This window comes from Sus scrofa, chromosome 7, assembly GCF_000003025.6.
Source record: "Sus scrofa isolate TJ Tabasco breed Duroc chromosome 7, Sscrofa11.1, whole genome shotgun sequence".
Taxonomy (NCBI): Eukaryota; Metazoa; Chordata; class Mammalia; order Artiodactyla; family Suidae; genus Sus; species Sus scrofa.
The window spans coordinates 68,143,275-68,158,489 of record NC_010449.5 but is presented as its reverse complement, the minus strand read 5'-3'; the positions used below and the strand labels follow the sequence as shown (position 1 = coordinate 68,158,489).

General features: G+C 41.9%; 1 protein-coding gene across 1 annotated transcript in view; it reads right to left on the bottom strand.

Annotated features, from left to right (window-relative positions):
* The window catches only part of HEATR5A (HEAT repeat containing 5A), a 115,491-nt gene extending 100,598 nt beyond the window's left edge, over positions 1-14,893 (bottom strand). The window contains 1 exon segment of the mRNA XM_021099894.1: positions 14,760-14,893. The gene's annotated coding sequence lies outside the window, so the exon portion shown is untranslated.

Genomic DNA, 15,215 nt, shown 5'->3' with positions numbered 1-15,215 from the left:
CTCAAAAATCTGGGTCCATATTCCCATATAGCAACAACGAATGACTAAATCTGAGAAGAGCAGGGGCTTTCCAACAGGCATAGTTGCCATTTGGACTGCCTTCTTCATTTACATTATTTGCCAAATTCTATGAGTCATCAACTTTTCAACCCCTGCTCTTTACCTTACTTTAGTTCTCAGCCTGGGCCAATATTCCAGATTGTGACAATGCTGCTGCCCCAAAGGCCCAAAAGACAGCTTCGATCCACCACTGTTCCTCAAGCCTATGTGCTGCTCCTAGTCATATGGGTTGTCACTTCCCAATTAGTCCTGCCTCTCTGCCCAATACCACCCTGGACCTGGCGCTGACTGTCCTCAAAAGAGAAAATAAGGACATACTAGATTATTTTCAGAAACAACAATTTTAAGGAGTAAGAACAACATAAACAATGATGCACCAACAAATTCACTTTTACAGAGATAACATGATTTCTTTTCTTGTTTAAAAAGATCCTCCTTTCCTTTCTTAAATTATCAAAGTGAACTGACCAAAATATAAACAATTAAGGATATAGTTAATAAATGCTACATAAGTAATTTCCAGAAGAAACCTTCTAAGTACACAGAAGGTGAGAAGCAAGTTAATATCTACGATATGTGAGGTAAGAAAACAACCTCAATATCGAGAAAATTTCTTGTTACCAGGGCAAGTTGAAATCCTATCTTAAGCATCAAATTACCCTTTTTAGAGGTCTTTAGGATGCTGAAGAGACTTTTTTTCCTTAAGCAGCAGCAATATTGTGGTGTAAAATGATCTATCAAGAAGTCAAATAGCTAACACAATGCAATAATAAATAATTCAGTAAAAAGCTTGAGATCATAAGCAGGGCATACGGTTATCTTCAATGCCCTCAATACATTTCTCATATAAATTATTCCAAAAGAAGTAGACAATTCATATTGGTAATCCCACATCTAAACCCCCAAATCTAAAACTCATCTGTAATCTCCACATACATACTATCAATGACATAAGCAAATGCATTGTGCAAGTAACAGATGTTCCTGCGCTAACACAAAGTTTTACTTTAGGAAGATGAATACGAATGCGGTCAACCTACTATATGTTTAAGATTTATTACATTAAATTGCAATCCTATGGCTATATATGGAGAATGCTTATTTTTCTAATTTTTCTTTTATTTTCCATTTCCATTTTTGTTGAGATTACAAAGTGATTAGTTTACTGAAAGTGAACATATGGAGTTTCCATGGTGGCTTAGCAGTAACAAACCTGTCTAGTACCCATGAAGACGCAGGTTCAATCCCTGGTCTTGCTCAATGGGTTAAGGATCTGGCATTGATGTGAGCTGTGGTGCAGGCCAACGTCTACAGTTCTGATTTGACCCCTAGACTGGGAACTTCCATATCCACAGGTGCAGCCCTAATAAGACAAAAAAAAAAAAAAAAAAGGAACATACATTTTTCAAGGCACAATTACGCTACTTGAAAAGATCTCATTAAAGCTCTGTACCAACTCCAACTGTAACACTAGCCATTATTTCTGACAGAAACAAATTATTTACTGACCACTTACCACAGTCCAGGCACTAATCTAAGTGTTTTACATTTTCTTGAATAATTCCCAAAACTAGCTATTTCTTTATTACTCCTATTTTAAGATGAGGAAACTGAGGACAGAGAAGCTGAACAGTTTTCCCAGGGTCACACAGAAACTGGTCATACACATAAGCAATCTGACTCTGGATATATGTGCTGGATAGATAACTATGCTTTCACCCTTTCATCCAATCAAGACTGTCAACTATCTGAAGGTAGGCATTTTATTTATTCATTGATTCATTCACTCATTTTTATTGAAATGTAGTTGACATACAATATTATGTTAGTTTCAAGTGTACCATATAATGATTTGATACCTACAAACATTATGAAATGATTACCATAACTATATAGGGTTTACAGATCTATTTTGCTAGAGATGGGACATATGTTGAAGTTTATGCAGGGCAAAAAAGTATTCCTAATCTTTTTGGTCATTTGAGTTTCTTAAAATAACTCATATCATTTGAAAGAGAGAAAAGAGAAAACAATCACAAATAATCAAAGAGAACACCAAACACAAAATAGGAGGTTTGTCAAATTGGTTTGTTAGGTTTTTTTCCTTCCAGAGCATGAAAAGACCAATTTACAATATGAACAAGCCACTCAGCAGTAAATGGAATTAATTCCAGAATGTATCAAACACCTAAAGTTTTGGAATCTGTCTCAAACTTAAAGTACTTTTCTTTGACTGTCACTTCTCTAAAAGACATCACCAGCTTCAACTCAGCCTCCAGTCTTTAGTTTCAGTTTTGTTCAAAAAGCATAAAGTAGGAGTTCCCGTCGTGGCGCAGTGGTTAACGAATCCGACTAGGAACCATGAGGTTGCGGGTTCGGTCCCTGCCCTTGCTCAGTGGGTTAATGATCCGGCGTTGCCGTGAGCTGTGGTGTAGGTTGCAGACGCGGCTCGGATCCCGCGTTGCTGTGGCTCTGGCGTAGGCCGGTGGCTACAGCTCCGATTCAACCCCTGGCCTGGGAACCTCCATATGCCGCAGGATCGGCCCAAGAAATGGCAAAAAGACAAAAAAAAAAAAAAAAAAAAGCATAAAGTAGGAGTTCCCATCGTGGCTCAGTGGTTAACAAATCTGACTAGGAACCATGAGGTTGCGGGTTCGATCCCTGGCATTGCTCAGTGGGTTAAGGATCCAGCATTGCTGTGAGCTGTGGTGTAGGTCACAGACGTGGCTCAGATCTGGCGTTGCTGTGGCTGTGGCACAGGCCGGCAGCTACAACTCCGATTAGACCCCTAGCCTGGGAATCTTCATATGCCACAAGAGCGGCCATAGAAAAGACCAAAAAAAAAAAAAAAAAGCATAAAGTAAAACAAACAAAAACCACTTAATAATCTCCCACACTTCAAGAATCTCCTGCACTTTTAAAAGCTACACCTTTCAAAAGCCAAAAGGCAGAAAAACCCCAAACTAGTAATCAATCAGCTTGTTCAGAAGGAAGGAAACTTTCCTCTGTCTTTCTAGGTTTTCTGGCTGGTCTAAGAATTATTATTGACATGGGACAGATTAACAGGAGAAAATTTTTAATTTCGTATGTATAGGAGGAACCCCACACACGAGAGGGTCAAAGACCCAGGTCCATGAAGTGTTCTGAAACAGAAAGGAAGATGAGGTACTATGCCATCCTGAGCTAAAAAATGGGAAGGACAGGGGCCTCGGACTTCCAAGGGCAGGAAGGGTCATTCACAGGATAAGAGTAGAAGTGTGGTCATTAGATGCTTGCTCTGACATGGAGATGAGGTTACTTAGATAAAATTTATTTCCAATAATAGCTCTTTTCTGGGAAAAATCCCCAATTTAAATTCTTCTAGGTAGTTCAGGGAGGGATGATTATTTTCTCCTGAACCCACATGATCTTGAATGTCTTTGGTTCAAAATAATCCTCATAGGAGTTCCCAGCGTGGCGCAGTGGTTAACGAATCTGACTAGGAACCATGAGGTTGCGGGTTCGGTCCCTGCCCTTGCTCAGTGGGTTAACGATCTGGCATGGCCGTGAGCTGTGGTGTAGGTTGCAGATGCAGCTCGGATCCCGCGTTGCTGTGGCTCTGGCGTAGGCTGGCAGCCACAGCTCCGATTAGACCCCTAGCCTGGGAACCTCCATATGCCGTAGAAGCGGCCCAATAGCAAAAAGACAAAAAAAAAAAAAAAAAAAAAAAAAAAAAAAAAAAAAAAACCAAAATAATCCTCATGTAAACGTGACACATTCTGGGCAGCTAGTTCTCAACCCCAACAACATTTAATCTAGAAAGGTGATGGATCATTCTATCTTGATCTAAGATTCCCTTGACCTGTGATTCAGGCTTTGCAAAATTATAGGTTACAAGTAGGGACCCACAAGTTACAGTGTATTAGGTCATAATAAAGATGTTGACTAAGGAAGTCTGCCCCTGGTAGACAGAAAATGAGGTCTTTTGTAACTGTACTTTAAATATCCCTAGGCACAGTCACACAGTCCTAAAGTTGGTTTGCTGGCAACCTATACTTCACTGGTTTTAGGGCAAATGGATATTGAAGAAAACATTCATAATTTTAGAGTTAACAGTTTCATCTTGATGATTTGTGAATATGAAATATCTTGCTTCCTCCTACAATAAACTACTCTAAAACTCACCTTAAAAAGAAAATCTGGGAGTTCCCCTTGTGGCTCAATGGTTAACAAATCTGACTAGGAACCATGAAGTTGCAGGTTCGATCCCTGGCCTTGCTCAGCGGGTTGAGGATCTGGCGTTGCCCTGAGCTGTGGTGTAGGTTGCAGACGCAGCATTGCTGTGGCTGTGGCATAGGCTGGTGGCTACAGCTCCAATTAGATCCCTAGCCTGGGAACCTCCATATGCCATTGGTGCAGCCCTAGAAAGGACAAAAAAAAAAAAAAAAAAAAAAAAAAGAAAATCTGGAGTTCCCATCGTGGCGCAGCAGAAACAAATCCAACTAGGAACCAAGAGGTCGCAAGTTCAACCCCTGGCCTCGCTCAGTGGGTTGAGGATCTGGCATTGCTGTGAGCTGTGGCATAGGTCGCAGATGCGGCTCGATCTGGCACTACTGTGGCTGTGGTGTAGGCTGGCAGCTGCAGCTCCAACTGGACCCCTAGCCTGGGAACCTCCATATGCCAGGGGAACACCCCTAAAAAAAGCAAAAAAAAAAATCCTTCCTGGAGGTCCCTGGTGGCCTAGTGGTTAAGGATCTGCTGTGGTGACGGTTTGATCCCTGGCCTACGGACTTTGCATGCTACAGGCATGGTAAAAAAAAAAAAAAAATTCCTTCAGGAAACCTTTTATGATTAATTTCCCTATTATACTGTCTTCTGTTGGTATAGCACTTTTTCCATTACTATATTCATTCTTCTTAAAATGTTTGGTTTCTCTAGCCATCATTTATATTATGAGATGCTCCTGGTATTTTTCCAACTCATGATTCAAAAATGTTAATAGGAGGAGTTCCCATCGTGGCTCAGTGGTTAATGAATCTGACTAGGAACCATAGGGTTGCGGATTCAATCCCTGGCCTTGCTCAGTGGGTTAAGGATCCAGTGTTGCCGTGAGCTGTGGTGTAGGTCGCAGACACAGCTCAGATCCCAAGTTGCTGTGGCTCTGGTGTAGGCCGGCGGCTACAGCTGCAATTAGACCCCTAGCCTGGGAACCTCCATATGCTGCAGGAGCGGCCGTAGGAAAAAAAAAAGGCAAAAAAAAAAAAAAGACCAAAAAAAAAAAAAAAGTTAAAAAAAATGTTAATAATGTTTACTAGAGCAGTGGCATTATGGATAATGTTATTTTCTCTAGACTGCAAATGTTAAATGACTTAACTTTTGAAATGAAACCCTTAAGAACCAATAAGCTTTTGTTAGAGCCCAACTTTTACTATTCACAACACCATCTGTTAGCAGCATCTTGGTAACATCAAAAATGGGAAGGACACAGGTATTGCCTACTGTAGTTCAGAGCAATGACTTTCACTTTCCCAATTGATTCCCAAATGATAACAGTGCTATTATTCACTGAGCCAGGAACTTTTTAGGAACATTACTTAGAATTACCACAAGGAGAAAAGCAAAGAGGGTATTATTGGTCCCTATTTCATGAAAAGAAAAAACTTAAATGCTAGTAGAACAGTAGAGATGAGAATGAAACCAGGTCTCTTTGGCAACAAAGTTCATTCTCCTTCCTCAACACTAGGAAGCCTTTCCATGGGTGGTGGTGCGGAGTGGGTGGGTGAGGGAAACAGCATTTTTGACATAAAGATGTATGGGACAGAAAGTATGGAACAAACAGGGCATGGTGGCGGCCATGGTGGGGTAGGGGAGGAGCATTATACCTGGACTCTTTTTCTACTTATTCTACTTATTCCCCGAAACCTTTCAGTAATATGGCTTCATCTCCCAAGTTCTCCAAGGATAAGGGTCAAGCAATTAAAAAGGCAGCATTGAGACAACAGAAAAGGAACAACCCATATGAGGTAGTTAAACTGTTAAAATTAAAAGCTAAGCATGTCGAGGAGTTCCTGCTGTGGCAAAATGGGATCTGAGGCGTATTGGGAGCACCAGGATGTGGATTCCATCACCAGCCGGGCACAGTGGGTTAAGGATCTAGCACTACAGCTCAGGTCACAACTGTGGCTCAGGTCTGATCCCTGGCCCAGGAATTCCATGTGCCATGGGGCAGCCGAAGAAACAAAAACAAAAACAAAGCTACGTACGTTAAGATAACAGACCTATAAAATGTAGATTCATGGTTTGCAACTCTGGCTGCTTTCAAAAAAAATACCAAAGTTGAGCCTCAACTAACTGAATCAGAATCTCTGGAGGCTGGGGTACTGTGATTCAATGGATTTTTCATATGATCTTCACACCACCATTATAAAATACTATTAGCGCTATTAATTTATAAATAAATAAGAATACTGAGACTAGATAATATAAATGACTCTAATAGTTAATATAGAAGAGTAGTGCCCCCTACTCTTCTATAATTCACTGATTAAAATGGGTAAGAAAGATTTAACTTGATATTATTTTTAGATAAGCCCATAGCAAGTGAAACTGTGTTAGAAAACAGCAGGAAAATGACACTGCAATTTAAACCTCTATTATTTGGTATGAACTTATTTAGTCTAATTCGCTATCATAACCCCAAAAATAAATTAGTTATCATTAGCTAATACTTTAAAATATTAAGTGCATAATACTGATATAAGGGCAATAAGAATTTAATTTCACTGAATGGTTCAAAATTACATGTACGTTACATCTAAGTATTATAAATATATGGAGTTCCCGTTGTGGCTCAATGGTAACAAACCTGACCAGTATCCATGAGGATGGGGTTCGATGCCTTGCCCCTGCTCAGTGGGTTAAGGATCCCATGCTGCTGTGGACTGCTGGTGAAGAGAGATGGAGCTCAGATCTGGCGCTGCTGCGGCTGTGGGCAGCAGCTACAGCTCCAATTCAACCCTAGCCTAGGAACTTCCATATGTTGTGCGTACAGCCCTACAAAAAAAAAAAAGAAACTAAATATTATAAATATAAAAATTATATTGCCAATACTGAGATTTTACAAAAGCTGATAAGATTCAGTGACAGCACAAACAGGTTCATCTCTTTTGGAAAATACAAAGAAGTGATTAAAATATCAAAACCATTTGATAAAAGCATTAGCTTTTGAAAATTCATGCTAGAGAAAGAAAAAGGAAAATATTAGAAGCATAAGTGTTGACTGCAGCATTATGAAAGTGAAAACTAGAAACTGCAAGTCATGGGAGTTCCTATTGTAGCTCAAAAAAAAAAAAAGAAACTTGCAAGTTCAACGTTAGAAAAATGGTTGATTAAAGTTTGACACAAAGACTATTAAGTTCTCATTTAAAAAGTGTAATTATAGAAATTACAAGTACATAAATTTTACATGTTGAGAGTGTTCCATAGGTAAAGCAGTATTTCCCAAAGAGTGTTTTGTAGAAAAACAGTGCCAAAGAATGAGGATTAATTGTTGTGTGTGAGGGAGGAGAATCTCAATCCAAATCCTTTTGGGAAATGCCAAGTTGGCAGTTTTCCTTCCTAGGGAGGGTCTCCATACATATGATACAATAATGAGCACTACACGGTGCCAGGAAGGAATATTTATATAGAGATATATATAAATAACTTGATTATGCTTGTTTAAACTACACACCTTTGTCCCACCTCTCTATTTTTTTCTCCTCTGCTGGAAATCCTGTGAAATTGATGTTCTATAGAACACAAATACAAACCATTATGGACTACTGTAAGCCAAGAAAATTAAAATTCTTTTGTTCATACTACAATAGGATTTTTAAATTTATTTTTATTTATTTATTTTTGCTTTTTTAGGGCCACACCTGCAGCATATGGAAGTTCCCAGGTTTGGGGTCAAATCGGAGCTACAGTTGTTGGCCTACACCACAGCCACAGCAACATGAGATCTGAGCTGCATCTGTGATCCACACCACAGCTCACAGCAACGCTGGATCCTTAACCTACTGAGCAAGGCCAAGGATAGAACTCATATCCTCAAGGATACTAGTTGGGCTCATTACCACTGAGCCACAACAGGAACGTCCTATGATAGGATTTTTACTAGGAGTAGAAGAACACACAAAGTAGCCATTTCTGGGAGTTCCCGTCTTGGCGCAGTGGTTAATGAATGCGACTAGGAACCATGAGGTTGCGGGTTTGATCCCTGCCTTGCTCAGTGGGTTAATGATTCGGCGTTGCCATAGCTGTGGTGTAGGCGCAGACGCAGCTGGGATCCTGCGTTGCTGTGGCTCTGACGTAGGTTGGCAGCTACAGCTCCGATTGGACCCCTAGCCTGGGAACCTCCCATATGCTGGGGGAGTGGACCAAGAAACGGCAAAAAAGACCAAAAAAAAAAAAAAAAAAGTAGCCATTTCTGATTTTTTTTTTTTTTTTTTTTTTGTGGCTGAACCCATGGCATATGGAAGTTCCCAGGGCCAGGAACTTCATCCAAGCTGCAGCTGGGGCGATGCCAGATTCTTTAACCCATTGTGCCATGCCAGGGATCAAACCCACACCTCCACAGTGACCCAAGCCACTGTAGTCAGATTCTTAACCTATTGTGCCAAGGCAGCAACTCCCTGATTAATATTTTGGATTAAATTATATTATATTCAGAGTTCTAAACAGAATCCTTTCTTAACTACTCCTGGAGTATGAGGAAAGAAAGAAAGAAAGAGTTTAAATTAACCTAGCATATTTAAGAATTATCAGTTCACATAAAAATCTGTGTATTCATACTTTTAGGTTTCGCACCATACCTCTTCTGACCTAAAAATGGCCTGTTGCACCATAAATTTTAAAATTTCATTTCTGGAATTCTGAACACAATTTCCATAAAATGAACTTAATCCATGTATCCTAAGTCTTACGACAAAGTCTAACTTGTAACATGTCCACCGCAGCACTAATACCTTGTTTTACTACATAATGAAAATACATTCAGTGTACCAAGATTCGAAGAATATTTCCTACAAACTTGATAAAAATGGAGAAAAAGCTGCTTCTCGCCACTGGAGTTAGGCAAGCCAACAGGAAAGGCAGATACACACAACTCTAACAATGAATGGCGAGCATATCCTATAGGAGAGAGAAGCTAAGATGGAATAGGAAAGAAACAGGAGTCACAGAGAAATTTTTAAGTTGGGGTAAGAAAGGGCTAGAAGTGCGGATGCAGTTTTTCCAAAGTACTGCAGATGACCCTTAGGGATGAGGAGAATGGCAGAGCTGGATTCAGTCAGGAGAGTGCCAGTGGGGGCCCATGTGGAGTCTAGCTCTGGCAATTCTTCCAGATTACACAAGAGAAAAACCCTGACCGTAAAAGGAAGCATGGGGGTTGGGCATGGAGACATCAAACTGAGCAGTAGGAACAAACTTTAAGGCAATGACAGGAAAAGGAACTATAGTGTCTTGAGCATTTACTTACCAGAAACTTTTCCTAATTTTTTGTTGTTGTTGTTGCTATTTCTTGGGCCGCTCCCGCGGCATATGGAGGTTCCCAGGCTAGGGGTTGAATCGGAGCTGTAGCCACCGGCCTACGCCAGAGCCACAGCAACGCAGGATCCGAGCCTCGTCTGCAACCTACACCACAGCTCACGGCAACGCCGGATCGTTAACCCACTGAGCAAGGGCAGGGACCAAACCCGCAACCTCATGGTTCCTAGTCGGATTCGTTAACCACTGCGCCACGACGGGAACTCCCCTAATTTTTTAAAATTATAGTTGACTTACAATGTTGTACCAATTTCTGCTGTAAAGTGACCCAGTCATAAATATAAATAATATAGATTTATACATATATATGTACACACACATACACTCATCTTCACTTTACAGATGAGGATAATGAGTTAAATCTGTCCAAGATCAAGATGCTATTTAAGTGGAAAAAAGAAGACAACACCTATATCTGTCTAGTTTCAATGTCCATGTTGCTTCAACCACTTCAGATATTCTTTTCATAAAGTCTCTAATCCTTGCTACTGATGACAGTTACAGCCATACCTGTCGAAACATTTAATCTTTATAACTTTGGTCTTTCTTATCACTTCACTCTCCTCTTAGGTCTCTGGCACTCTGCAGCTTTTTTGATAAAGTGTGAGATCTCCTAGAGACATCACCTTCCAGAGGACCCTTTCTATCTAGACAGTAAATCAATAAGTACTAACCGTTTCAGTTAGTCTCTGCTATTCTTGCTAATTTTTATCACTCTTTACGCCATAAAACAACTCTTTCACCTCCCCCTGGAAAGATTTCTTTTCTTTTTACGGCCACACCAGCGGCATATGGAGGTTCTCAGGCTAGGGGTCAAATCGGAGCCATAGCTGCTGGCCTGCACCAGAGCCACAGCAACACCAGATCCGAGCCTCGTCTGCGACCTACACCCCAGCTCATGGCAACACCAGATCCTTAACCCACTGTGCAATGGCAGGGATCTAACCTGCATCCTCATGGATGCTAGTCAGATTCGTTAACTGCTGAGCCACAACAGGAACTCCAGAAAGAATTCATTTAGACATTCTGGAGGGCCAGAAAGCAAATTTTAAGAGAAATTTTACTCTCACACTCATCTGAGAATCACTATCTATCTAAGCATTCTCACTACTATTTGAGATACAAGTAAAAAACAAAAAAACAAGTAAAAAACAAGTAAAAGTAACAAGTAAAAAAAAGTTAAAAAAAAGATACACAGCAGTTAATTGTTTCAAAGATCAAAGATCACGAACTTTATTGATGCAAGCTTCTGCCTCTCAAAGCCTATTCACTCTTAGTTTAAAACATGACTAATAATCCAGTTATCTAGATTCTGTTAGGGCGGACCACAGTACCATATTAAAAGTGAAGAAGCAAACTCACTGAGAGCAAGAAGTCAGAGTAAGCAGCTAACAGTGATAGAAGTGACCAAAATACTATTTAAGACAGATATTTTTATTTTTAAAAGCAAGCAGTATGGGGATACTTAGTCTAAAAGCGAAATTCAGAAGGTGCCATTATTCCCTCAGCTCAGTAGAGACCAGGAATTCTTGCTCAATTTTCCAAAATATCACTGTATTGGAGTTCCCGTCGTGGCGCAGCGGAAACAAATCTGACTAGGAACCATGAGGTTGCAGGTTCGATCCCTGGCCTTGCTCAGTGGGTTAAGGATCCGGCGTTGCTGTGAGCTGTGGAATAGGTCACAGACGCAGCTCAGATCCCATGCTGCTATGGCTGTGGTGTAGGCTGGTGACTACAGCTCCAATTAGACCCTTAGCCTGGGAACCTCCATATGCTGCAGGTGCGATCCTAAAAAAAAAAAATCACTGTATTTGCTGTTTTTGCAATCTGCCACCAAGGACTGCCTAATTTACCTGCTTTAAAATCCCCTCCTTTTCCCCCCTTCTAATTGTTTAAATGGCTCTCACACCCTGGTTAGCCTTCAGATTCACCCTTGCTCTTAGACCCTTGTCAGTATCCGCAGATTCAACCTTAATTTGCACTATGCTCTTCCTCACTGCTCCCACTTCTGATTTTCAAAGTATCTTATCATGTATCTAGCCTAGAATTTAGCCACATTTCTGACATTCTTGGAGCCCTATCTGAGGGTTTTCTTAGCAAACATTGCTTCTTAGCAAACCCTGCCAGATGCCTAACTAGGCTAACTTTGCAAATGTAGCTCCCTGGAATAACTGCATTATTCCTCTTTTCTGGCATCTTGGACCACCTGAGTAATACAGTTAACATACCATCTATTATCTCTAACCCCTCAGCCAGTCTGGGGCAGCACTTCATAATCAAACTGATTGATATTTGTGTAGCAAAAGGTAAATACAGTCACATAACGTAGGATAAATAACAACTACAAATAGCTTCACATCAGCTCAGGTCATATTTTGCTGCCAAATGAGTTAAGAAAAAAGCCTCTTGGACTCTGTAAGATTAAAGGATTTTTAGGAGTTCCCGTTGTGCATTTCAATGGATAATTTCAATTTTCTGGTAATTTTTCTTCCATAAAAAAACATACTGAATAAATGAAGTATTATTTTGCACACATACAGAAACATACATGTATTCAACACATGGAAACCTATAAGCACAATAGAAAAGACATAGATACTGTTATATATCCATAGAGAAGCAGACTCTAGGAAATAACCATCAAAAACACATACATAAAATATCTTATTTAGTTTAGTTAGAACCATACCATTGTTTTAAAATTAGCAAAAGCAGGAGTTCCTATCGTGGGTCAAAGGCTAATGAAACTGACTAGCAACCATGAGGACACGGGTTCAATCCCTGGCCTCATTCGGTGTGTTAAGAATCCGGAGTGGCGGTGAGCTGTAGTGTAGGTTGCAGATGCGGCTTGGATCCCGGGTTGCTGTGGCTGTGGTGAAGGCCGGCGCTACAGCTCCGATTAGATCCCTAGCCTGGGAACCTCCATATGCTGCGGGTGCAGCCCTAAAAAGGAAAAAACAAAACAAAAAACCTGAACCTATTTCCTCCCACAAAAGACTTAGTGATTAAGAGTTTAGTCCAGGGCCAGCAAATTTTTCTGTAAAGGACCAAAGAGCAAATACTTTAGGCTATGTGGGCCACAGAGTATCTACCACAACTACTCCTAAACAATACATAAACAGCCATAAACAGATATCAAATGTGGCTGTGTTCCAGTAAAAGTTTTATCTATAAATACCTGCAGCAGGCTGGATTTGACCCATGGCCTGTCAATTGCTGACCCCTAGTGTAATCCAAAGAATTTAACACTACAACTAGATAAAGGATACAATTAAGTGATACAAACAAGTCTCCAGTAGTTCCTAGGGCAGAAGTTAATTCTTTTCTTAAGTGAAATTTAATAACCATTTCAGCAATCTCCTTAAAATGCAGAAGTGCTTTTATGTAAGAGGACTAAGGTCCCACTAAAGGGCTGTTCAAACCCATCAACTATACTATGGATAATTTAACAGAAGATTCAATAATGCAGACATCATTAAACCAGTTAAATAGGATCGGAAATAAAATAATTTTAGAATATGAAGGGACCTAAACAAATCCAGAGTTTAATCTTTTGCTTTTTTCAAAAGCTAATTAAGAAAAAGTCATAAAAGGTCATAGACTGTCTCAATCTTTTCTGTTTCCTCTTTTGGTGGCACTGGCTGCATGGGGAAGTTCCCTCGGTAGGGATCAAACTTGCGCCACAGCAGTGACCCCAGCCGCTGCAATGACAATGCCGGCTCCTTAATGTGCTGCAACCACAGCGGGAACTCCGCCTCCTTTTTCAAATAAAGGTGAATGGAAGAAAGGAAGATAGGTGAACTGCCTAAAGACAAAAGTTCTTAAAGAATGCATTCCTTAAAGAATGCATTATTTATGCATTTTAAAAAAAATTTAAGATTCTGTGGATTATGTATTTTCTGTTACTAAACTCAGACACAATGATAAACAAAAAGGGAAAAGTGACCTAAAAACTATAAACAGTAGTAGAGGAGCTTAAGATAGAATTCAACTCTTCCAATACTATAGCCATCTATATAAAACTTTTTTCAACAGTCATTATTCTTATGCTATAAAAACTGTCTGCTTACCCATTTCATTAAAGGAAAAAAAAAAAAAAAACTACGGTGTTAAGATGTAAGACAAATCTCGGGTTCAATGATGTTTGGAAAACGAAACAGGACAATTCTCCTCTCACCATCCATTTAATGCCAACCACTAAGGACACTTCTACTTTCCTTACACTTTAATCTTGCCAGAGTATTTCTATGAAAGTTCTACACCGTACTTACGGACCTTTTCCCCTTTTGAACCTCTTCTCTAGGCTGGAAGTTCCTTAAGGGCTCTGAGTGAGCCTGCACATAAAAGGTGCCGAATACTTGCTGAATAAATAAATGCACACAAAAAAATGTACGACTTTTAGTGAAGGAGCTCAAATCATTTAACAACTATTATACGACTTGACAGTTACAAAAATCATCTTAACTTGCCAGAGATATACGTTACTGCAACTAGTAAATACCATAAAGGGCTTTATAAAGTTTCCAAAGACTTTATAATTCCTTGAAATGACGCTGTGCTGGCCGAGTAGGGTACGAAGAAATGTTTCATCATACTAAGCAAGTGCTAACCTAGCAAAGGCTTGCTTTCCTTCAGAGAAGGGCTGGATTAGTCCTTCTCCACTCTCTACGCCATATCCACTCTCCACTGCTCCTGGAAACCTGCCTGCAGAATCGCCCGCGGGCGCTCAGAAAACCTCGCCCGGAGCTCGGGTATGGGCCCCCGCTCCCGGCCAACCCAGACACGGCGGGCGCCGCCAGGGCGGGTCCCGGGAGCGGCGCGCCGGCGGGGCGGGCTCGGACCTTCCGACCTTCCCCGCACGCCCGGGGGCACCCGGCGGCCAGAGTCCACGCCTACCTGTTGTGCTCGGATGAAACCAGACTTTCCCGGAGCTCAGACCGACCGACAGACTGCATTGGCCATTCGGTCGTCCGGGCGCCCCAGTTCAACCCCTCCTCGGAGAGCTCCGGCTCTTTCGTCCAGGACCCCTAATTCCTCGACCCGTTCCTGCTCTGAGTCCCCCCTTCCTCCACCTCTTGGCTGTCGCGAACACCACGGAGCAACCCCACCCCCGCCCAAGAAGCTCAACTCACGGTGCAGGCCCCGGTGCGTGGTGCCTCCCAGCCGGCAGGTTGCCTGGACACCGCCCCCTCTCGCCAGGATCCGCCTCCACTTCGGGGATTCCCGACTGGTCGCCCCGGGTCCCCCACAACTCAGCGCCCGTCCCAGCCCCGCCACGTTATCTGTTCCACAGCGCAGCAGGGCAGCACTGGGACTCGCCAGCGGCGGCGACGGCGAGACAGCAGGCGGGACGGGCGCGCGCGGGGCGGGGCAGGAAAGCCTGGAGCCTTGAGGGCGGCGGGAGCAGGCGATTGGGAGCGCGCCCCGCACAGCGCCGCCGACCCCAGGCCCCGCCTGCGGGCCGCCGAGCCATCGAGCGCCCACTCTGGCAGGCGTAACTGCTCCACCGCCGAAAGAGCGATGACGGAGACGGTGTCCTACTTTGAGGCAACGGCTGGCTTTGCAGCCCTGAGAGTTCGGCCACACCC